The 24,293-nt window shown below is 37.4% G+C and overlaps 1 pseudogene; it reads right to left on the bottom strand.

Moving 5' to 3' along the window:
- Nucleotides 1-21,721: 21,721 nt before the first annotated feature.
- LOC149212547 (short-chain dehydrogenase reductase ATA1 pseudogene) lies at nucleotides 21,722-22,222 on the bottom strand (annotated as a pseudogene).
- Nucleotides 22,223-24,293: the final 2,071 nt, after the last annotated feature.

Here is a 24,293-nt window from a genome sequence, read left to right as displayed (position 1 = left end):
ATAACATCATAATGACCTGACAACATATCGCATGGTGGAGATTTATAACACAACTCATTACTATATTTACAATGATCATTCTGCTTAAGAAAACTCATATGACATCATAACATCATGATAACATAACCACATGATAGCATAATAACATTACACCCATACCGCATAGTGGAGCTTTATAACATAGCTCGTTGTAGTATTTACATCCATACATGGGTGTACATATAACAAAATCATCAAAATATATATACCAAAACATATGCCAAATCATATACCAAACATATATCAAACATATACTAACATCATATAGCATATATCAAAACATCATAAGGCATATATCAAAACATCATATAGCATGTATCAACCAACATAAAGCATATATCAAATCATCATAAAGCATATATCAACCATCATAAATCATATATCAATCATCATAAAGCATATACTAAACCAACATAAATCAAATACTAAACCATCATAAAGCAACTACCAAACCACCATAAGCAACCACCAAACCACCATATCAAGCTGCTAATTCTTGTAGTTGATTTCAACTACCCAATCGGACATGTTCATGATTCTTGTACTACGCACATATCTTCCATCATTTTTAAAATAAATGAAAATAAATCCATATCATACCTCATTGGTAGCTCATCAATAAGGTACATTTGGAATCCTGTTTGCTTCCTGTCACAAGAAGTCAAACTATCATCTTTGACCAAATCAACATGTATAAAAATATCACATCAGGTTAGCTCAAGACACAACCATCATAGATCAAAACCATAAATCACATGTAACCATCATAAACCAGAATCATAGATCACATATAATCATCATATACCATAGTCATAAATCACATGCATAATAAAATTGAAATAAAATGATGATACTTATCCTTTCCTCAATCCTTAGCTTCTACCTTTGTCTTTATTCCATACACACTTCGGATCGGTTGCTACACTCAACAAAAATCCAGTGCCTTATCCTCAACCATGTGCATAGACAAATAGTGTGAATTGTTAGCACTCCGAATGAACCTCAAGGCTGAGAAGAGGCAGTTCCGAGGTAACCACAGACCAAGCTTTTGATCTAGCATCTAGCCCTACCAGATCAGAGAGGGCTCACTCTTTGCTAGTTGAGGGTGGCTGAAATAAATGAGTCTTAGGCTAGCTATGAAGAATGAGGATTTGGTTGAAAATTGTGGGCTGAAAACAGAAAGAGAAGGGACCATTGAGCTATGGAATCGAGGCTAGTTTCTGTCGGCAAACTTGGGGCAAAGTAAGAGCAATGTTCAGCCAGATTAAAGATATAATGAGGGAAGAAAAGAGGAAAAAGACTGCTGCCCTATAGGAATCAATTAGGGGATGGATCTACAGTGGCAAACTTAGAAGAAAGAGAAGCACAGGTGTTATAGACATTTTTGTGCCTGGCATCACTCAGCATGAAATGTCAATAAACAAGGGATCCAAAGTCCCTAAACATGTTGTTCTTACCCCTAGAGGAACAAGGCCAAGTAACCACAGCAATTCACAAAAGTTTTCCACCTGAAAACACTCAAAACAAGGCAATTCTGGATCATGTCAACTGCTCCACTAAGCATCTGCGCTGAATGTCAACTGCTCCACTGTCTACCTGCGTTGAATGTCAACTGCAAAGAAGGCTACCTGCGCTGAGCGAGTTTGGACAAGTGGCAGAGTCATTCAACGCAGGTAGACAGTGGAGCATTTGTTTTAAATTGAGAGAGGCTTACCTCTTTCAGGTTACCCAAAGATTGTCTCGTTAATCTTTCAAACAAAACACTTCCTCGGCAATGTCTACCGACGCAGACAAGGGTGAATGACTGGTGCCAAACACATAACTTTGACAAAAGAATCCTATTCTAGAACAACCCCTCTTCCATCCACAGACGGGGTATGGACTAGTCATATTCTCCCGCGGAAACCTACCTTATACCCAAAGTTTCCCTGCCGAAGCAGGCCAGGATGCATGCCCCCTGGGTTCCAGTCATATCTCTCGGATTACTCGCGCTCATCAGGAGGACGGACCGTGGGTTGAGACACTTCTTGTGTGTATAGACCCTTTAGGGATGGTACATGACTATTTGCGATGTGTGATCCGGGAAACGAAAGTTGGTCCACGAGCTTGACCATTCTTCCTCCATGCGGAAAACACATTACTCTAAAGAGTGAGGAGACTACAGCTCCCATGCAATATATATAGTCCCGTCCAAGGAGTAGGTTATAATCCAAGGGTCCTTGAACGACCATCACGTTCATATGAACGGTCTTCCCTTTCAATGTTATGGGCACATTGGGGAGGATCCCTAAAGGTCGACTGGTTCCTTTATCAAAACCTGATAGACTTCTCATCTCAGGTAAAAGCGCTGGCGAACCAAGCGCTATCCAAGCAATAGAGGAAAGGATACTCACAGATGCCCCCTCATCAATGATAGTGCCAGCCATTACCATTCTGTATATTTGACAAATAATTCTGAATGGTACACTGGCTGGCAACCGGGGTCTGCCTAGTTGGTTCCAATCAAAGGACACAACCAGGTTGCTTGGTGGTGGGACCGAATATACGGCCGGATAGCGCTATGATGAACTTCCTTCCTGCGACAAAGGAATGGTGGTATTGCCCCCTTGATCATCAGAGTTAGTGCTGATGAAGAGAACCTGGACGGTGTCGTCTGTATTCTCCTCTGTGATGGTGTCATTCGAAGATGGAGCCTCTGAAGGCAAAACCGGGTCAACTGCCATATCAACCTTTTGACTTTCGTCAGGCATGGATCCAGACGGTTCTTCTTCAATGACAGGTGCTTCGACTGACCATCTAAGTGGCTCAGCCGGATTCTCAACTAGTGAGGGACTTGGCAGGAGTCTTTGATATCCAGGAGGAAGATTCGCTCGTAAAATCGGGCGATCTTCCAGAACTCTTTTTGCCTCGTCTAAGAAGGGACAACGGTGGATGGCATGATCGCCTTCACACAGTCTGCAGGGAAATTTAACTCTCCCATTCTGTCCTGGAGCTTCACTCCCACTAGTTGACGGTGAGCAGTCGACATGGCTATCAGAGGTCGATGCTTCCGAATTGTGCAGACGGGGGGACCAGTCTCTTAGTATCCATGGGATACAGGGACAATCTCTATGGAAATGGTCTCCCCTGCATATGACGCATGGCGATTTAGGCCTTACGAGTGCGGTGTGTGGATTTTTGTTAGATGACACTTGTTTGACCCCAGTCGCCTTAGGCTCCTTCTTCTTCTTTTCTTTCTTCTTCTTCTCCTTCTTCTCCTTAGGAACCCGATTTTTTGATCGACCAGTTCCGTCAAGCGAAGAGGAAGGAGGGGAGGAAGATTAAGTGGAAGGCTGGGAGGCAAATCTTGTCTGATCTAACTGTTGACTCGACTGTTCAGGAGTGGTGGTATTCTGAATGACATTGGTCGAAAAGAGCCAAACTGGTAGGCCAATTGTCAGTCCTGGAAGCGACAATGTGGCCATGTGGGGCGCACCAACATCTCCCCAAGAGGAGAAGGGACTAGGATTTCCACCCAAGGGAAATCCTTGGTTGGTGTGCTCCATCTTTTCAACCTAAAGATCAATGCAGGATTAAAGGGTGATTGTTCTGTTTAAAATAAATTGTTAACGACGCTTTTTAGACACAACTTGCTTTTTCAGTTTTAAAGAGTCGAGAAAAAGCTAAAGATGACTCTAGTCTCCTTCGATGTTTTAACGAGCCCGAAGTGACAAATGCTCGGATGGACTTTTTCTGTTATAGAGTATGAAAAAGGCCAAAAGAAACTGCTCTGGAGATCTAGGCAGAGGGTGTGCCAAACTTTTTGCAAAACCACAGAATACGTTTTACGGTACGGGTGGTTGATCTTCGTGAATGCTGTGTTCACTGCATTGCGATTAGTAGGGCGGTCGACACGGTTTCCTAAGGATAAAAGATATATGCCTATAGGGGTCTCCCAATATATATGCGATGGTACGTGGGAGCACAAATCCGTACTAGCGCTACCGCCTCTCAGGAGGAATCACCCACCTTCTTAGAGATCGACAGTCACTAGGCTTAACGACACCGGAACACGTCTCTAGCCTAGACCTCTATGTTGTGTGTTATGTTACAAAGCGTTGTTAGGTTCATTCAGTTTATTTTAGGTTGATCTTTTTAAAGTTTGCCTTTCAAGGTTCACCACGAGATGTATGGTACAAATTCCTAAATGCAGTCTAAGATGATAAGCAAGCTTTACAATCTTTCAACTTTGAAAATCCTAGCTACTAAGGGAAAAGAGAGCAACTAACTTTTCTCAAACATCAATCAGCACACTCTAATGCACTTTTCCCTAAATCCAACATGCAAACTATCAAATGCAAAATGCACAATGCAGGTGTTTGTTTTCACTTTCTTAGTATAAATGCCTACAAAGAAAGCTTTTTGCACAACTTTGAATTTGCTTTTACAATGATCAAAATAAACAAGTTCAGTTTCTTCGAAATCAACAAGGGTAGAAGAGATTACAATCACTTTGCGATTTTCGAAATAAAGACTTGTTCTGATACTTTGAAAGAGACAAATTCAAACCAATAAGCAAAAGTAAAACTATAATCAATCTGAACAAACAACCAATGAACTCTCTTCTAAGATCACTCTCAATCAGATCTGAATCAAAGGCTACAGAAAGACTACTTTACTCATGCAAAGGAAGACTGTAAATGACGCCACAAACACATAAAAACATTCACAATATTTTTGTACAAAAATGGGGTGGAATTCAGGCAAAGAAAAGGGTTATCAGGCTAGTACCTATGCTGGTTAAAGGCTGCAAAAAACAGAGATCAAAATAGGGCAACAAAGGACAAAGAACCCCAGCTGCTCAAGGCCACACTGGTTCAGCGCAGGTCCAACACTGTCAGTTTGACATTCAGCGCAGGTAGCCCCTTCGGGACCTGCGTTGAAATGCAGACTGCCTTCACAGTGCCTGCGCTGAAGAGAGAAACTCTCGTTTCCCTTAGTTTCTGGGTCACAAAATGCTCAAAAATCAACTGTTTCAGGCCAAATCAGAAACACAAGCAAGGTATAAACAGAGGGATGCTTTGATAAGGTACTAAAGACTATCACAAGGATCAATCAAATCATTTGTGGATCTAGTTTAGATCATAGACAAATCCAACATACTGGATCAAAGCAACAACTTTTACTTTGCATCCGGGAAAGATGCAGTTCAAGAATTGCTGTCAAGTCTATGAAGTAAACAAATGACGGAAACACAAATGAAATGAATAAACAAGTTCTTCCCCAGCGGAGTGGCCAATTTGTTGTGGGGAAAAATGCCTATTTAGGACGATCCTATCCACCTAAGGTGTGACAGCGCCTTAGCAACAAATGAATACAGCTATCATGATTACTTCCTTTATGAAATATGAAAGAGAGGAGATCGGCAGACTTACCGTTGTCTCTTCTTAGACGAGGCAAAAAGAGTTCTGGAAGATCGCCCGATTTTATGAGCGAATCTTCCTCCTGGATATCAAAGACTCCTGCCAAGTCCCTCACTAGTTGAGAATCCGGCTGAGCCACTTAGATGGTCAGCCGAAGCACCTGTCATTGAAGAAGAACCATCTGGATCCATGCCTGACGAAAGTCAAAAGGTTGATACGGCAGTTGACCCGGTTTTGCCTTCAGAGGCTCCATCTTCGAATGACACCATCACAGAGGAGAATACAGATGACACCGTCCAGGTTCTCTTCATCAGCACTGACTCTGATGATCAAGGGGGCAATGCCACCATTCCTTTGTCGCAAGAAGGAAGTTCATCAGAGCGCTATCCGGCCGTATATTCGGTCCCACCACCAAGCAACCTGGTTGTGTCCTTTGATTGGAACCAACTAGGCAGACCCTGGTTGCGAGCCAGTGTACCATTCAGAATTATTTGTCAAATATACAGAATGGTAATGGCTGGCACTATCATTGATGAGGGGGCATATGTGAGTATCCTTTCCTCTATTGCTTGGATAGCGCTTGGTTTGCCAGCGCTTTTACCTGAGATGAGAAGTCTATCAGGTTTTGATAAAGGAAACAGTCGACCTTTAGGGATCCTCCCCAATGTGCCCATAACATTGAAAGGGAAGACCGTTCATATGAACGTGATGGTCATTCAAGGACCCTTGGATTATAACCTACTCCTTGGACGAGACTATATATATTGCATGGGAGCTGTAGTCTCCTCACTCTTTAGAGTAATGTGTTTTCCGCATGGAGGAAGAATGGTCAAGATCGTGGACCAACTTTCGTTTCCCGGATCACACGTCGCAAATAGTCATGTACCATCCCTAAATGGTCTATACATGCAAGAAGTGTCTCAACCCACGGTCCGTCCTCCTGATGAGCGCGAGTAATCGGGGAGGATATGACTGGAACCCAGGGGGCATGCGTCATGGCCTGCTTCGGCAGGGAAACTTTGGGTATAAGGTAGGTTTCCGTGGGAGAATATGACTAGTTCGTACCCCGTCCGTGGATGGAAGAGGGGTTGTTCTAGAATAGGATTCTTTTGTCAAAGTTACGTGTTTGGCACCAGTCATTCACCCTTGTCTGCTTCGGTAGACATTACCGAGGAAGTGTTTTGTTTGAAAGATTAACGAGACAATCTTTGGGTAACCTGAAAGAGGTAAGCCTCTCTCGATTTAAAACAAATTTTTTGGCGGAGGGTAAGTAGAGGTAACCTTGAAACTCTGTTTTATACCTGGGGGCATGCAAACCTTTTGGAGTGAAAGCAAGGGACCACTATTTATTTTTTAAACTTTTAGGTCCTCCCTTTAAACCTGTAGGTCTAACCCTTTAAACTCGTATGATTAGCCGTTTCTGAACTTGCATAAAGAAAGGATGGGGAGCAAAGCTTAGTGAGATGAAGCTCCATAAAAAATAGAATCTTGATGAGACGCTATTATCTTATGACTGGGTAATCGAGCAGTTTTAGCATAAAGTTCATGCTCGTTAAAAAATAAACGCAAGATCCGAGCAGTTTTAACGCAGTCTTCATGCTCGTTAAAAAATAAATATAAGCAGTGAGCAATGTTTCCTCCAGAGTTTAAGCTCATTTTTATCTAAAAAATGAACCTATCCCGGTAAATAACCACTGTGATCGTAAATTTATCAGCCATAAAAACCTTGGTCGTGTTTGCACCTGCCACCTCCATCTTTCATTTGGCCGATCGTTCACCTCCATATGATTGTTTACCCATTTTGAGGAACAACTGCGAAGAGTGATTTCACCTAGCCATCCTTGTGACACTGCCGTGATTGGAAAATTCCAACCTGTACCTGGAATCAGTTGCTATCCCTGTTTATCACTCGTTCCTCAAAAGACGAGTCTTCTTTAAGATCTTTTCAACTGACTCGTAAAATATGAAAAGATTGCCGAGTTTTGGCCTTCCAGCTCGTTAAAGGACAGGAAGAGCTATCCCTCCTCTAGATTTTAATCTTTTTGGACCTGAGGGATTATTGCACAAAAAGGTCGAGCGCTTGTTTTATTCGGCTCGTTAAAGTTATCGAAAACTCATCCCTTTTCTATTGTTTTATACTTTTTCGGACTTAAGGGATTAGATGACGAAAAAGGAATTTTGGAGTTAACTTTATGTATCTTTTCAGACTCTCTAAAAATGAAAAGGACCGAGTTATCCTTGTCGTTAGACTCGTTAAAATGATAAATAGCGACAAACTTGTCTTTAGACGAGAATGAGTTTCCCTATCGCTAGGCTCGTTAAAACATAGCGATGGGCTTGCCCGAAGGGCAGGTTATATAACAAGCATATGTTATCCTCCTCAAGCTTGACAAAAATAAAGAGGTACTGGTCAGCAATGACTGGGGAAAAATTGGGAAAGATCAAGAAAACTTTGATGGTAGCAGGTCGCTCTTGAACATGACACTTTTCCTCCGTACCACAATCGGGTTGGGTTGTTTCATTCACCGGCCACATCACCATGGTCTTGCCATACCATCCATATTTGGGGTAATGCTACCAATCCATCGTATCAGTGTCGCCATATGTTCAAGAGAAGTCATTCAGAAAGAGTCAACCGGGTCCCATCCACTGCCATACATTATCCTTCATCCATTCATGACCGCCACCCTGAATCATATGTCACAGATTGTTTTCACCTCCATTAAAATCATTAGCTCCGTTCCGTGTCACTGATGTGGGATTCATTAAGGCCCTCCTTTGACGGATCGCTCCTTGTCGACATCAGCTCATTATCCAAGGAGTTGATCTAGGAACAACCCCTTCAGTACTTTGAAGCTTGCATACCTCAATGGCAAGTTTCTCACTTCCGGCGACAGGTATACATCAATGACCTTCAACCAGAAGATTTTGCGTGGTGTTCGACGCCAAGTCCTTTATTCACACCACGTGAATTGTATTGCAGTACCTTGAGGGTCATTATCATTATCGGTGATTCCTCTCGCGCTTGTTAACAGTTTACATCATTGACCGGTAATCAAGCGATGTCTTTCCATGTTCGACTTCAGCGCAATTCTCACATGGATCGACTTGTACTTAGAGTGAAGATTGAACGAGTTTGAAGACCCTGGATCTAGTTTCATCCATCCGTGCTGTGATATATATTCAGGATAAATAAAGACATTTGACATGTACATCATTGCAGCAGATGATCATCCTACTCAAAGGATGATAATTTTCACTAAAATTATCAGTCTACCATCAGACGATCGTCTGTTCTATGTACAAAAATGAATTTATAAAGCTGAGCATGGGAATGCCCGCCTCAGCTAGATCATGAAAGCAGTATGAATCGTAATGTATTGTATTTTATTACAGGTCTCCTCCCAGCAGATGGATGAACTTCGGACCCTCCTGGATAAAGCATTTCACCCGATAAACGGCCTCATACTTTAGGGGGCAACTGTTATAGACATTTTTGTGCCTGGCATCACTGAGCATGAAATGTCAATAAACAAGGGATCCAAAGTCCCTAAACATGTTGTTCTTACCCCTAGAGGAACAAGGCCAAGTAACCACAACAATTCACAAAAGTTCTCCACCTGAAAACACTCAAAACAAGGCAATTCTGGATCATGTCAACTGCTCCACTGAGCATCTGCGCTGAATGTCAACTACTCCACTGTCTACCTGCGTTGAATGTCAACTGCAAAGAAGGCTACCTGCGCTAAGCGAGTTTGGACAAGTGGCAGAGTCATTCCTCAAAGGTGTCAATGCCCAGGAAGCTTCCAAAATGACACTTGGATCAGGGAATTCGACTGGTGATGAGTAAGAGGTTCCAAATCTCCAAGTGGAAGCAAGAACCTCCAAGTGGACTCAAGAACTGAAGTGGGAGAGGACACTAGTCAGTCTCAGACCAGTCTCAAGCTGACTCATCCTCTCTCCAAAACTCCTATATATAGATCTCTCTCCATGAGGTCAAGGGAGGCTGGAATTTGATATTTGCAAAGAATTGCTGTTGGTTTGTGGCTAGAAATATTGGGTGTGTTATGCTTTGAAAGGAGCTGAAGAAGGAATTCCATTCCGCTAGGAAGGAGATGCTGGGTTGGAGCCCTATGGGTTGTATCTCTTCCTGAATCCTCTTACTTTCAATAAAGCTATCTTGATTCTTTCCTATATGCTGGTGTATTTTGTATGATTGCATTAGTATATTTGATTTACTTCTAATCCTGAATCATTTATGAATATGTATATTTGCCTTTGTATTGTGTCCTTCTCTTGTTGCAAGTAGCTGTTCTCTTGTCACAGGTAGCTGTTCTCTTGTGATCTCGTGGGATTCAAGTAGCTGTTCTCTTGATCAAGCGAGGAGGCAAGTAGCTGTGGACACACAAAGAGAAGAGGATCTAGTTCGAGGGACAACCGGAAGACAACGGTAAGTTTTCCGATCTCCTCTCTTTCATATTTCATAAAGGAAGTAATCATGATAGCTGTATTCGTTTGTTTCTAAGGTGCTGTCACACCTTAGGTGGATAGGATCATCCTAAATAGGCATTTTTCCCCACAACAACAGGGTTACTCAATAAAGCATCTAACAGAGGATGGATTCTGAAAAGATAACCACTACATTAAACAACATAATCATTGTGAAAGGAGCATCGTGCATGGATGGATTCCTAACACTTCCCTTAGAGAACGTTGTAACGAAATTAGTGGGAAAAAAAAAGCATGGAAATGAATTTACAAGAAAAAAATGCTGCACATTAAACACCATGATGGATCCTAAGTTTAAAACGCAGAGACTGCTCCAATAGAATAATATTAAGAAAACTTTAAGCTTTACACAGTCCAATAGCAGCTTTCCTCTACTGAAAAATTCAAACCCTTTACACTTTGAAATTCATAAAATATATACAATTAGCTCATCCCTGTACTAAGGGAGTTGAGCTCAACCATCTCCCTAAAGATAGAAACAGTTACATTAAATTTGGACCGAATTTCTAAAAATAGGGGTCAAATATGAACTCGTATCTCTTGAACCATAACACATGTTACAACACTGAAAGAGGTTTTTGTATATAAGGTCATGTTTGAGAAAAAACTCTCTCAAATTTTGGAAATTTGTTTCTAGTTGCTCGGAATATGTGCCTCAAAATAATATCTAAAACAGGAAATCATTAAATATTTAAATCTATAAACATAGGCTGTAAAGATCTAGTCAAATATTTCAATTAACGACACCTGTGAATAAACTGAAAGAGGTTTTGGTTATATGGCTTGTGGTTGAAAAACAATTCCTTGGGTTTCTCAAAATTACTTTCCATCTGTTGTAAAATGGCGCCGCACTACAATGACTATAATAGTAAAACAAATGCAAAATTTGTTTTGTTTTAATGTAGGCCTCAAATATCATTGCATATCTCCCACATAGTAACACCTGTGCATAAACCAAAGGAGGTTTTTGTTATCGGTATGTGATTGAAAAAAACCTCTTTAACTTCTATAAAATTCATGTCCAATACTTCAGAAATTGATTTTGTAGTAAACTTGTCCCTATGTGCAGCAAATGACCTCAAAACATGCATAACCAAGAATCAATCATTCATTTCGATCATATATTCTGATCCAGGAACCGGTTTCGGGCATGCAATATACCATTGGAAATATATTTCCAAGCTTATTCTGATGATCATACTTAGGATATGATTTGCACTGAAACTCATGTGCAAAACATCTCTGAAGACCAGACATAGTAAGAGCCTATTTTGATCCCTGGTGACAGGCTGTGAAAACTAGAACTAACATGCATCACACATATACAACCACACGACATACCACACCATGCAATACATGCATCTACGCCTGACATACAACACATACACCTACACCCAGTGTATACAATATAATGCATCCATCTATACCCGATGTGAAATATCAACCAATGCATGTACCTACACAGAGTACTACACAACGAGTACACACACTACAATATCATGACTACATGATGCATATACATAATACCACATGCCCATAACACAACATCGAGGACATGCACACAATACCACACGTACACCAATACCATATGTACAACTTGTACACAGTACCACCTATACACTACACCACCTGCACAACATGTTCACAACCTCACATGTACACAGCACCACCTGCACAACGTGTACAGAACACCACATGTACACTACACCACTGTACAATGTATATACAATACCACATGTACACAGTACCACTCGCACGATGTGTCCACGACACCATATGTACATAGCATCACATGGACGACATGTACACAACACCACATGTTCATATCACCCTATGTACAACATGTACACGACACCACATGATCACAACACCAATTTACAATCATGCATAGAACACCATATGTACATAGCACCATATGTACAACATGCATGCAACACCACGTGTACATAACACTACATATCCAACATGTACATAGCATCATCCATACACATCACTGCATATCCAACATGCACAGAGCACCATATGCACACACACCACATATACATCATGAAGACAGTATAATATGTATACAACACCCCATATGCAATATTCGCACAACCCTATTTGTACCATCTTGTACATAACATTGCATAAATAACATGTACACATGCTATGTATACACAACGCCACAAGTGCACACATCATAAGTGCAACATGTACAACATATACAACATATGCTCAGCAACAGTACCACACATCCAAAACCACGCTGTCCTTACCAAGAAACCTTGCTTCCGATATCTCATCCATGCTTATCCTAGCATGACGCAGACCACATTGCTTTCACTTTGCTGATGTATTCTTCAACATTACCTGTCATAGCATACACATAGGCATAATACAAGTATAGAATATCAAATCATATCCACATGATACTGACCTCGTATATTTTTCATGACTACACTTCCCAATTGATTCCTCGAAAGACTAGGAACCTCTTCATGCCATTTGGTTGCATAAGCAATTATTCTTTCACAAGAATGATCCATGACAACCTTGTTAGATAGTAACATCGGTACATGGATACATACATACATGTAAAAAAGTTAGCATAAAACAATCATGATCATGTCAGACAACAACATACATGCATGCATATATAATCATTAGCATAAAACAACCATGGTCATGTTAGACAATGACATTCGTACATATATATTATGTATACTTATATAAACATAACAAAATCATGATCATAACATAATTACCAGATAACATAGGGTCTAGGATAAGAGAAATTCTTTTATTCATGCAACACATGCACAACATTGAGAACAATAGTTCCCAACATATCCAAGGCATATGATGCCTCAACTCCATTTACTTTACCTTTTCCTATTACCTTTCTCATGTCTATACCGCCAGTGTCCATTTAGCACAATGGACCCAACCAGTCCAACCAATTTTCACAGTCTTACCTTCCTTTGTGCTTACTCATGCACAGAGCTTCATATGGGTCTTATATCATCAGTTTGGTACCACAATTCTATCCCGATTTCCATCAACTTTCCTCTTTCCGAACCAATTCCCAAGACTCAAAACATAAAAAGGGAAAGACAAGAAACAAACAAGAAGAAGACCATAAAAACCAATAACAACATGACTCCGCAAACAAAGTGGTATGGCCATACACTAGACATAAACAAAGCCACAAATCAAGCTCAACAATTCATAAAAGACCAAAAGCACAAGACTAAAAACAAACACCATGACTCAATCCCCATGGTTCCCAGGGAAAACTCAACCCGAGCCTTCTTCAAGATTTCATGACAACCTCTCTTGCCATGCAACTCCCTGCATCATGCTGACACATGTAAACCACATGTTATAAATATCAAGAAAATCATATCTATCAATTTGAAATCAACCTTTACCAAGACTAACCATCATGTCATAATCCATAGTCAACTCACAGTCATTAGGCATAATACTAAAACTATCACCTACTACTCTCAAGTACCTATCAACTGTCTTAAAACATATGTATTAGTACCATCATCTTAAAACAATATCATTGGAGAACATACTCATATTATGCAATTCATTAAACATTCAACCAACTCGCAAAAATACCATGTTAAATAAATCAATTAGACAACATAATAGACACCGAACACTCAAATACCAAATAGATGACGTAATAAATTATGAAACACCAAGTATAATACATAAGCAAACTCATACCTTAGTGTACCTTAGGGGAGGCTATCTTGTCTGCATTATCAATATAGTTAGCGAGATATAATTTTACAACATGTCAACTCAAGAACTCATAAGGTCATGATATCCATAGCAATATCTAACTAATGCTTACATTGTAAACTCATACACATATGCAAAGTCAATATAGATTAGTACAACACCATATCACAAATATGTCGTCTCATACCTGAATATTGCAACCATAACCATCTGCATAGGCCAAACCAAGTTAGCAAAATATCAAGATCTTCAATGCAATGAACATAACCATCACGCTTATCACCAATCCAAACTATAACATCAATATCTCAATGAAATAACCCTAATCATCAAGTTACTAACATATAACAACAATAAACTATATATCATACTCATCAACAACATACAACATAATCATTAGGTTATCTAATGTAAAAAAAAACAAATAGCAATGCATACAACTACAGGTTACTATCATTCTTAACTATCTAACACGTGTGCATATGACCACACTAATCATCTAACATCTATCATGAATGTAACCATAACATCAAATACATGTCCATAAACCTAATGTATATAACTCTAATGCATATAATAATCCTTAACTTACATACTTGCATGCCAAACATATAATACTTGTATGACGATCTACTCTTACCCCAAAGTCCAATATTGCAACCTCATTATGTTGATTTGCATCCCTTGCTCTATCTCAACTAGCTCATTAACATCATAACAACCAACTGAATCATTGTTATAGCACCATTTACCACTCTTGGTATTTGTGATGCTTTTTTTATGGCCTAGGGCAACCCCTCCTTCCAGGCTTGGTCCAAATATATAAAAAACAGTGTTTTATTCCTTGTACGCTACTTTGCCCTGAGCTAAAAGCGTGTACATGTGAGTCAGTCAATACCCAACCCATGTATATGTATTAAAACACTTAAAAAAATTATATTTTCTTAATTATGGGCAGATTTCACGGGTTTTACCTATTGATTACCTCCTATTGCCCGTGGCCCAACTGTTTCCCAACTAAAAAACTAATTGGGAGAAGTATAAATAGACTTCTATGGGAAGGCCTTAAGGAGGAGAAGAGATAGAGTTATTATACTGAGATTATCCCTGACTGAGTTTGATGAATCCTTGTGCCTCATGCACTTCCCCAAGCTTCAGGAAACCCTTGTTTCCTTGATTACAGATATCATTCCTTTTGCTTGAGATATCATGGTGTTGGTTATGGAAGAAGATTGTTGAAGGCTGGGATAGGACGAATCCGGAGGATGGTTCTGCTTGGAGCTGGAAGAAGAAGACTTAGGTGAATTCTCTCCATGTTATTTATAGCTTACTGCAATAAAATAAATGTTGTCTTGTTTCTGAAATTAACTATGTTTATGCATCAAATTATGTTTTAATTCATATATGAATGATGTTTTGATGTATGATCAATCATTTGTTTATATGATATAAAGTCAATTTCGTGAATATTCTTTACTTCTACAATGTTATGTATGTTCGAATTGAATGATTTTTAAGTTTGAAGAACATCAGGAGTTGCAGAGGGTCTGAACCCTATGGGACCTACTTGAACAAAGGAAATCCAGGTACGGTTGCTTACATAGTTTGATTATATAATCATTTTGCCTGAGTTGTATGAGTGTTTCTTGTTGTAATTTGCTTCTACTCTGTTGGGGTTCGAACCCAAAACCCTAGGGTACTTACTCCCGAAACAGAACTGGCGACTCCGCTGGGGATAACAATCTTGTTATTCCTGCTTTGGGTTGTTCATTACCAATCAGGGCTCAGTCTTTGGTTTGCTTGCTTTTACAGTCTTATTTGGTCCACTAGAGTCTCAGGCTTTAAGTTTGATCTTTTGGATCAGACTTTGTTTTTTATTTTTTCTTGCAAAGCTTTATATACGCTTTTTACTTTGTTTACAGTAGCGTATACACGCTTTTTTCAGTAAAGTGAACCCACATATACACAAGTTTCCTTTGTCAGAAGAACATGTGCACACTTCTGTGTTTGAACACAGTTGTGTATGCAAATTTTTGCATTGTTTTTTCAAATCTCTCTCCTCAGATAGATTTGTTGCCTGGTCTTTTTAGTCTATGTGTGGTCAGTTTCTGTTTGAAGAATTTAATTATTCTGCAAGATTACTATTTCGAAGTCTCTTTGTCATTGAAAAGATTTGGCCTAGGTTTGCTTTTTAGCGAGTTTGTAATTGGTGTTTTAGCACACAAGACTTCGTTTAGAAGTTCTTGATTGTTCTGGTTCTCCAAAACATGAGATTGTTTTCAGTTTCAGTGTCAAGCTTCAATTTTGAATCTACTTGCTTTGCTTTCCTTTGTTTTGTGGCCTCATAGATTTTCTTGCTTTTTGAAAGTATTTCTTTCCTAGCTTTTTGGTCAGTTTGTCAAGCTCTTTGTTGCTGTTTGGGTTGTTTAGTACAAGTTGAAGCCTTTTTGCTCAAGTTTTCATTCATTTTCGAGTTTGTAACTTGCAAAGACTCCTTGTGCTCTCTTTTCGATCTTTGAGGTTTAGTAGCATTTTAGATGATTTCAAAAAGTTGTTTTCATTGTTTATTTAAAAAGAAAAAAGATCTCAAAAAACTTTGTTTTTGTTTTTGTTTTGCCAAGTTTGGTTTTTGGTTTCTTTTTGTTGTTGAAAGCGAATTGCAATCTTTTACAATTTGTCCTTCTTGTTTGGAGAGAATTTTGTGTTCAAAATTTGTATCCTCTTCAGTGCTTGAGTTGGCCCATTGTTAGTTATAAACTATTACTTTTTCTTTTTGAGTGATTTAGGATCTTGCATCTCCATTATATCTTGCATTAGGGTAGTTTGCATTGTTAAAGCATTCATAGTCTTTTAGTTTTTTAGGTGTGTGAAGTGTGTTTCAAGAAAAGAAGAGAAAAAGTACTTTGCTTTTTAGAAGTTTCATAGAACCCATATAGAGATCTCTTTTCATCGAAGAAAAAATGATTGCATTCATGTAGTTAGTTTTTCATTGATTTCTGTTGCGTCATACACACATCATTGGTTTCACTCCCATCTATACCCTTGACTTAAAGAAAATCCATTAAAATCAAGTGATTAATTAAAATAAACTAGAACTTTTGTATTGTCATTAGAATACACCAACAAGTTTAGGTTTCTTAGGGCCTTGGATTAGGCGAGAGAAGAGTTAACTCTCCAAAGCCGCTCAAAATTACAAAACATAGAAGTTTGATTAATGAGCGAAATCCAATAGCGTTAGGAAGACCAGGAAAGCTCCATAATTGGGAGTAAAGCACGAGGGAGAGTGAAGATAAGGACGAGAGATACCCCCTCTCTTACTTACCGGATCTTGCCTCATGACTGTTCCATTCGACTTCTGATATGAGTTGGTGACCATAGTTGCCTATCCTAGGGACCACACAGGTGGCTATGGAGGAGAATCTTGTGGCACCTGAGGTTGACGTTGTATCACGTTTAGCAGTACTTCTCAAGGGCACCCTTGCGAAGCTTGGGGGCTTGCACCGACAAAGGCTGTTGTATGGAGGTTAGCGTAACTACCTCTGATACCTTCGCTACTAGGCCTGGGGCGTAATTACCCCAGTCTATTTTCGGAAGGCCCTTTTTATTAACTTTCTTGTATTTTGGTGTCTGGTCTGTTGGGCAATTTATTGGACTTAAATTGCTGCATAAATTATCGACCAGGGAAACTCGTAAACTTGTGATGATGCTAGCACAATATATGCAGGAGTAGGCAACTAACTCTATGTCTAACTAAATTATTTAAGATTCAATACAATATGCAAGGGAAGAGGCTCCTAACTAAGGAGGTCCTGGTTGTCCTTCCCTACAATATCATAGAGAAATCATTGATTACATGAGAATAAAAAAACTTAAAATGAAAACAAGAAAATGAGCTTAGTTATTGTTTAGATTCAAGTAGAGAGAGAGACTAACTTAGTCTCTTGATTGTCCTCTCATGTACTAATCCAAACTAAACTAAGAGTCATTCATGAGCATAAGAAATGAAATGACTTGAAACATAAAAACAAAAGAATGAATTTCAATTACCATATAAATAATTGGAGAGGGAGCCTAACTTAGACTCTTGGTATCTCCTCATATGATACTTGAAACATAAAAGCAAAAGAATGAATTTTAATTATCATGCAAATCAAATGGAGAGAGAGTCTAACTTAGACCCTTGGTTGTTCTCTCACATGCTGATAAGAGTTTAATTCAAAACTCATTCACCAATCAAATCCTTAAACATCTAAACAATGAAATGAAACAAGATCTAATATGAAATAACATGTTTCTCTCATCCTTTTAGAGTGAGCTCAATTCTCTTAAGAACAAGACAAATTATTCCATATACTACATTAAGAAAACTTATATCTAAAACTACATAAATTCATATCCTACATCCACACAATTTATATCTAAAACTACATAATGGAAATATATGAAAAATGAAGCCTTATTCTATTCCATCATCAATTGGATACAATGCTCTAAGAGTCCTCCTCCTTGGAATGGAGGAGGTGCTCCTATTTATACAAAAACTAAGATAACAACCTCATAAATGTAGACCCACTATTATCTCCTTTGACCCACATATTTCTCAACCAATGATGACACATAACCCTATCCTCCATGATCTCCTCCATGAAGCTTATCTTTTCAAATTCGAATTTGATCATTCATGGCCACATAAAGATGCCCTGGAAGCTTCCTTGGAACCTACACATGTCACCAAAACAACCCACTTTCCATATATAAAGTAAAATATATTATTTTCTAATATATAATCAAGTATTTCTCTCAAAAATGCTTAAAAATAAACAATATTTGGAAAATATAAATGAGACCCGTTAATGGTGAATAGTAGGGAAAATGGAGTGACAAGGTGATGAATAGTGAGCGACATAATGGAAGCATAAGTGAAAAATGTATTGTAATGAGTGCCATTTTTGGAGCCCAACATACTCCCCAACTGAAGTTCTTGCATGTCCTCATGCAAGCTACTACAATGACTTATTTGATTTGATTCTTAAATGAGCTTCCTTTTACAAGATGTTTGGTTCTTGTGTAACAAACATCTTTCAATCATGGACTTCCTTTTAACTTTTCACATCTTTGGATAACTTTTATTTATTTGCAAAGCATTGACATATTTTAATGATTGGTTCTTGTGTTACAATCATTATTTACTTTGATCTCTTCTTAATGATTGGTTCTTGTGTTACAATCATTATTTACTTTGATCTCTTCTTAATGATTGGTTCTTGTGTTACAATCATTATTTACTTTGATCTCTTTTTAATGATTGGTTCTTGTGTTTACAATAATTATTTACTTTGTTGAGATCTCTTTTTAATGATTGGTTCTTGTGTTTACAATCATTATTTACTTTGTTGAGATCAATCATATGCTCATCATTTTGTAGTAGTTTTTATTGTGGGAAGACTATGTGGGTTAAGATGTAATATGAATGAGGAAAAAGAATGAAGTGTGAAATTTCCCCCTCCCCAACTGATGGTTTTTGACAATTTTAAATGAGAAAGGAAATAGTGAAATAGTGGAATATTTTCCAAATATCATCATTTTAGCATCTAAAAAGAATTTCAAGATTAAAGGTTAGAAAACATCATACCTTACTTACCTAAGGAAGTGGATGAATCATGCATGTTCAGCTGCCACAATTCTGATCTGAAGCTTCTTCTTCAAGTTGTGGATGAAAGATGAATCTGAGGAGTCTGCTGAACATGGCTGAAAGTTGTATCTGCTTCTGGATGATGAATTTAATGAGTCTGCTGAATATGGTTGAAAATATATAAGGCTTGGAAGGTATACAAAATATAGAAGTTACATTTTCCTCCCAGCCTTATTTATTGACTTGTCCTCAAGTGAAATACAATGTATACAATGAATGGAATTACAATGAATGGAAATTGGCTTCATCTGCTACAAAATATGGGTCTTCAAGTCTTCAACGCTCGATGGCACAAATCTTACTATGTGATTAAATGTGTCGATGTCGAACATAGCAAGAAGTTGTTGACTTAGTGGCCGTTAATGAATGCCCCTAGCCAACACAAGAGCTCCCACCATTGATTCCAATGGGAGTTAGGATGCCTAACACATCTTTGTAGGTACGAATAAATTTGTCGTAGTCGAGTCACCTACAAGATCCAACGAACAAGGGATATTAATGTACTCCCATTGTTCATTAGCAAGAGTACTTGCCATTAAGGCATGCAAGCCTCTAGGTGTTTTCTTCAATGATACTTTAGACTCTAGGACTTTGACTCAAGCAGGGTTTTATTGGCGGAAATGAAGGGGAATGCATGATGTATGAATATGAACTCTTGCTGTGAAAAATGGATATGGAAGTGTACGATGGATGTACGATTGGTGGAATTAAAAATCTTTTTCAGAAAGGGAGGTGGAAGGTAGTGGTTGTGGACATGGATTTGTCTTCAAAATTTTCATGAATGTAGTTTTTTGAAGGCTAATTGTCGTCACAATGTAATCTCCGTAATGATCGCTTTGTCATCCTGTAATCTGTAAAAAAACTTGGCAGAAAGAAAACATAAGTTTGTTCAAGAAGAATTGCGCATTTCCTTCATGATTCTTACGCAAAAATTTCATACCAAATAAAACAGATTCAAGAAAAATCAAAGCGTTGAAAGTAACTCAATTCATGAGATCAATTTCAATCCATTCTTAAAACAACCCTGAAAAATAGTACTCCCTGTTTGTGTCAGGAAATGTGCTCAGCCAAAAGATTGACATTAGAAGTATGGGCACCATTCTGCATATTAATATGTCACCTAAAAACTTTTCATGAGTTAACTGACACAAACAGCCAATTTCGAAAGAAGAATCCTCCAAGCGATTTGTTTCCAAGTATTCCATTTTTTTTCAAAGTTGTGTGGATTTTGTGAATTTTTTTTTTTTTTTTTTAATGAAAACATAATTTTTTTTAAACAATAAATTAAAAACATAAATTTTTAATTTATTAAAATTTTATTTATTTATTTTTTTAAAATGAAAATCAACAAAATTTTATTTGGTAAAACCTAATATTTTTTTTTTTTTTTTTTTTTTTAAATTAAAAATACAACAAAAATAAGAATTTTTTTAAGTATACAATCCTATTAATATATTAATATATTAATACAATCATAATATAATAATATATTAATACGGTTAATATAATTAATACAATTGTATTAATATATTAATATAATTAATATATTAATATAATCATAATATATTAATGTATTAATATATTAATATAGTTAATCATATTAATATATTAATAGAATCATAATTAATATAAATTAAATATGTAAATCAAAACAAATCAATCATAAATCAATCGTTAACCAATTATAACTAAATATATACATAAAAACAAATAAATATAAATCTAAACAAATAAAAAATATTTTTTTTTTTTTACTAAAAATATACAAATATATATCAAAAGAAATCTTTATATACAAGGTCAGCAATTCCAGCAAGCGCCTAGGAGGAATACAACTGCTCTGGGCAATTCTATTAAAAATTGGAAAATACGCTGCCAAGCGTATTGGAACCAACTTTATTTCCATTGCCATCAAAACCCCTGATTTCTCAGCAAATAATTGGTGGCTCGGATCTCGTCCTGCACGTTTTTTCGTCTCTTTGTAGCTAAAATATATATACGTATTGTGGGCACAATCGGGTCTCCGAAGACTACAAATTTTAGTCTTCCAGACAAATATGAGATGCTGGCAGAGCTTTTCGATTCCATGGAGTCTGCCATCAAATTGCGTCGGCTTCGTAAGGGAAACAGTAGCTTCTGCAATATCTACCCCCAAGTTGAATCGATGACCCAACATTTCAGCACCTTGGGCACAGCTTCGAATACCCGGGACTAGTATAGATTTTCGCCGGTTCCAGTCTTTTCTAGTAACTGCTTTTTCTTCTGTAACATTTTTATAAATACCGCCATTGTGATTCAATGAGAAAACACAATCTACGGGGATGATTAAATATAGAAATCAACAGTGGTCGAACTATCTGTGGTATATCAAACGCATGTTCCTGCAAGCAGAAGTGAAGCCACCATCCACCACCAAATTATGACCGCTGATGAACCCACCTTCTTCACTGGCCAGAAACAGAGCTGCCAGAGCACTGTCATCGACCGTAGCGCTTCTCCCCTGCAACAGACTTCCACCCAAAGCAACAATCTCACTCACCTCCTTTGCAGTTATGTGATCTCCGATAATCTTCCTGTAAGACGCCACCAACATCTCGGATGGGATGCCATGGGGAGATATGCAGTTCACACGGATCCCATACTCGCCCAATTCACAGGCCGAGCTCTTCACCAGCCCTACAATGGCGTCCTTGGTAAGGGTATAAACATGGGGCGCCAGGCCTCCCATCAGGGCCGCCGAGCTGGAAGTGCAGAGAATTGATCCCTTGATCTTGGATGCCACCATCGCCCTTGCTGCGTGTTTGATGCCGTGGAGGACCCCTTTCAGGTTCACCCCCATTCAGGTTCAAAATGTTGGGCAAAGGCGCTATTTTTTATTTTTTTTTAAGTTGAAAAATAGCAATGGTAATCCAAAAAATTAAAATGATTTTTTTTTAAATGATTTTGTGTTGTTTTTATTTAATGTTTGGCAGGTTTTTAATATTTTTTCAAATATCAAAACAAACCAAAAAACAAAAGTGGTTATTATTTTTTAGTTTTTTTTTTAAATATCTTAAAAAAACAAACGAAAAAATGGTTAATTTTTTTTAATTTTTTTTTTTTATATTTTTTATTAATGTTTTGTATTTTTTTTAAATATCTAAAAAAACAAACAAGGTTAGTTTTTTTAAATATCTAAAAAACAAAAACAAAGAAAATGGTTAATAATTTTTTTTTTTTTTTAAAACAAAAGGAAATGGTTAAATTTTTTAATATCTAAAAATAACAAAAACAAAATGGTTAGTTTTTTTTTTTTAAATCTAAAATTAAAAACTAAATTTTTTTATTTTTTAAAATCTAAAATTAAAAAAACTAAATTTCATCTAAGAATTTAAAAATGTTTTTTTCATTCACAAAATTCTTGATTGTCTTTTTGCAAATTAGTTCTCTAGCAAGAGTATGTTTATTTGAACAAAATCAATAGACTTTCTGATCTTCCTGATCGCACAAAGCGTAGGAAGAGAGCATATTAATCACTTGATTTGTTTTTATTCATGCAGGGGGGTGTTTTTGAAAAGACAAAATTTAAAAATAACTAAACACTAAATCATGAGAAAACTAAAACATGAATTCCCTTATGAAGATCCTGCTGTCACCAGGTCTCACAAGTTATTTTATCTAAAGAAAAATAAATATTGAATTAATTCTAATGCCTAATCCCTTAGCACCATCCCCGGCAACGGCGCCAAAATGTTGGGCAATTTATTGGACTTAAATTGTTGCATAAATTATCGACCAGGGAAACTCGTAAACTTGTGATGATGCTAGCACAATATATGCAGGAGTAGGCAACTAACTCTATGTCTAACTAAATTATTTAAGATTCAATACAATATGCAAGGGAAGAGGCTCCTAACTAAGGAGGTCCTGGTTGTCCTTCCCTACAATATCATAGAGAAATCATTGATTACATGAAACTAAAAAAACTTAAAATGAAAACAAGAGAATGAACTTAGTTATTGTTTAGATTCAAGTAGAGAGAGAGACTAACTTAGTCTCTTGATTGTCCTCTCATGTACTAATCCAAACTAAACTAAGAGTCATTCATGAGCATAAGAAATGAAATGACTTGAAACATAAAAACAAAAGAATGAATTTCAATTACCATATAAATCATTGGAGAGGGAGCCTAACTTAGAATCTTGGTATCTCCTCATATGATACTTGAAACATAAAAGAAAAAGAATGAATTTTAATTATCATGCAAATCAAATGGAGAGAGAGTCTAACTTAGACCCTTGGTTGTTCTCTCGCATGCTGATAAGATTTTAATTCAAAACTCATTCACCAATCAAATCCTTAAACATCTAAACAATGAAATGAAACAAGATCTAATATGAAATAACATGTTTCTCTCATCCTTTTAGAGTGAGCTCAATTCTCTTAAGAACAAGACAAATTATTCCATATACTACATTAAGAAAACTTATATCTAAAACTACATAAATTCATATCCTACATCCACACAATTTATATCTAAAACTACATAATGGAAATATATGAAAAATGAAGCCTTATTCTATTCCATCATCAATTGGATACAATGCTCTAAGAGTCCTCCTCCTTGGAATGGAGGAGGTGCTCCTATTTATACAAAAACTAAGATAACAACCTCATAAATGTAGACCCACTATTCTCTCCTTTGACCCACATATTTCTCAACCAATGATGACACATAACCCTATCCTCCATGATCTCCTCCATGAAGCTTATCTTTTCAAATTCGAATTTGATCATTCATGGCCACATAAAGATGCCCTGGAAGCTTCCTTGGAACCTACACATGTCACCAAAACAACCCAATTTCCATATATAAATTAAAATATATTATTTTCTAATATTTAATCAAGAATTTCTCTCAAAAATGCTTA

This window comes from Pinus tabuliformis, chromosome 1_1 (genome assembly GCF_031772625.1).
Source record: "Pinus tabuliformis cultivar Carrire ecotype Pingquan chromosome 1_1, CPIR1, whole genome shotgun sequence".
NCBI classification, from domain to species: Eukaryota; Viridiplantae; Streptophyta; class Pinopsida; order Pinales; family Pinaceae; genus Pinus; species Pinus tabuliformis.
The sequence above is the reverse complement of the archived record's forward strand: the minus strand, read 5'-3'. Positions and strand labels throughout refer to the sequence as shown.